General features: G+C 42.5%; 1 protein-coding gene across 1 annotated transcript in view; it reads right to left on the minus strand.

Annotated features, from left to right (window-relative positions):
• Positions 1 to 2,545, minus strand: part of ELP4 (elongator acetyltransferase complex subunit 4) — a 122,624-nt gene that overhangs the window by 16,452 nt on the left and 103,627 nt on the right. The window lies entirely within an intron of this gene.

A 2,545-nucleotide genomic window follows, 5' to 3' on the forward strand; every position in this document is an offset into this window, starting at 1 on the left:
AGTTAAATAAGGAACTAGGATGGTGAAGAGAGGAGTATGACTCACAACTAAGAGCAGATAATTCTCCTGAGGATAATGAATACCTCTGTCATAAAGTGCTCACTCAGCAAGCCTAACCTCCACTATTCACAGGTTTAAGTGGAATCCAAAGATTCATTTTCTGTATGGGGCTGCTGAATCACGGCCTGAACCTCTGATTGATCATCTGAAACGAGCAATGAGTCAGCCAGGGGAGCACAGGTGAAGGCAAATCACCTGTGCTGCAGGAAGGGGTGGAGCCTGGCTGCACCTCTCCTAGAGCCATTTAAGAGCTGACTGCCAGTGGGGAAGGATCTGTATGGAATCTGCTCCGTTGGAGTTTATCTCGCGAACCTAGGACAGGGTGAGTGACTTTTTCTCATTACTCCAATATAAATTACATTAGCCAAGCTCCTGGATATATAAATGTATCATCTGTATATCCATTGATTATACAATTTTCCAATTTATTGTGGGTTTGCTGCTTCTCATCTTATAATTTGAAACTTGTGTCTCTATCTGACTTATATTTTTGCCTAAGAAAGTGACTGTTTGCTCTGAGACTGTTGCCAGCTAAGCTCTGAGAGGCCAAGTCATTACCCAGTGCCACTCCTGATCCCACTGTTTTTGGTGGCAACGGTGGCAGGACTATGCCCAAACACTTGCCTCCTATCGGTGGCTTGTCACAACTAGCAAGCTAGTCACATGTCTCACGTTTAGCTTTGCCTCTTACCTTATTGCTAGAAGTATAAGATGTGAAAATAGAATTTATTAAACTTCTTCAGGTTAGGCATTGAAATTAGATCCTTGGTCAGAAAAGAAAGGCGAGTGGGAGAAGAAATGCCTTTTTTTGCAGTGTAAGCTGCACTACCTTAGCTGAGCTTTCAGTTTTGTAGGACTTTGTTAACATGGACAAGGGCATGAGAAGGTGGCAATGAAGACTGAGTGCTCCTGGGACCATTCCTTAGCGAGGTGGGAAAGGCAGCAGTCAAGACCTTCAGCGGGGTTACTGCTGGCTGAGCATCAATACTGCACATTGGCTCATTGGCAGGTGTTAATGTGCACAGAGGGACCGCTAACAGCTTGCGACCTGGAGGAACATTCTCATCAGAAAGAAGCAAGATCGATTCAAAGCAGGACAGAATGTCTCCTTTAACCGAGAGCTATAAGAGCTGTGAAGCCAAGGGGTGCAGTCCCTTCCTGCCCAGCACACCTCTGAACCACTCCCATCCAACAGTGACTACTCTGAAATACCTGAAGGTGAGGGGCAGCCACTACTCATCAGCTCTCGTTCCACCTCTTCACTTCCACTTGCATTTTCTCCAGGAAGGGGAGAGCTGACACAGCACCAGATTAGCCCAGAAGCAATGAGCATCTATCGATGAGCAAGATAGAAAGAATTGCCTTCCTGGGTTAAAGAATTTCAGAACAGCCTACAGAAAACATTCTCAGATTTTGGGAAAAGGATGATAAACACACAACTGTCAATGCTGCCAGCTAGGAAAAAAAAAAAAAGAAAAAAGAAGTACAAACCCACTGGACAATACAATAAAAGAGCAAAATGTGGGTCATTAAAAACACTAAGAACCTGCCCTTTTTCTTCCTAAAAAAAACACAACTTGCAACCCACACAATAACAAACACATCTAAATGCAGTGGAATAGTAGATGTTTTTAAAATGGTGAGAATGACAGTTCTGGGTTAGCTCACTTGACAGATAAATTTTTATACCACGACAGGCTAAATTTGGACATGACTGTGTGCAAGAACTGGTGATTTAGTGAAAACTTACGGAGAAGACTCAGTGTAGTTGCCACACAAATTTCTTAGAAGAGAAAGGACCTTGAGATTATCAAAAACTGAACAAACTGGACTTAGTATTTGGATGCTTTCTGCTGACATCAAGGCAACAAGTGAAAGGCCAAGTCACATGGATGTGTACTTTGTTGTGGGACTATTTAAGCTCCAAATGCAGAAATATGTCTTACTGATGGAAAATATAAACGTGGAAGAATACAGGCAGGATATTATCTAGAATTGCCAGCACTGAGTGGAAAATTGCATGAGTCTTTTTTTTTTTTTAAAGAGCTTATTGCTAGGGAATTAAGGTACTGCTCCACTGAGCCTTCTGTAACACGAGTGGAAGTGATCGTTACCAGGAAAATACCTTTTCTTTTGTCACCCCCTGTGATCCACAGGCAGCAAAGGACAGGGAAGTCCGAAGAAATAACTTGGTGTTACTTATCAGCAGGTTAATCCTGTGTTCATTGGCGGGATAATGTGTCTACTAGAAGGAAGCAGGCCTGCCAGTTTCATTAGCAGTGAGAACTAGATTTTATCATGGCAACAGAAATCTAGAAAAGTCCTGAAATCGCCTCCAGAACTAACCCAGGATTTCCACTGCAAGAATAAACGCAGGAAAGGATTTCCTCCATGCATAACTGGTAATTGCCATGTTTTTCTCTTGATTTCTGCTGCTCAATATTTAACACTTAATTTTAACATTCCCTTCAGAGGTGTGTAAAAA

The sequence above is a fragment of the Meleagris gallopavo genome, chromosome 5, assembly GCF_000146605.3.
Source record: "Meleagris gallopavo isolate NT-WF06-2002-E0010 breed Aviagen turkey brand Nicholas breeding stock chromosome 5, Turkey_5.1, whole genome shotgun sequence".
NCBI lineage: Eukaryota > Metazoa > Chordata > Aves > Galliformes > Phasianidae > Meleagris > Meleagris gallopavo.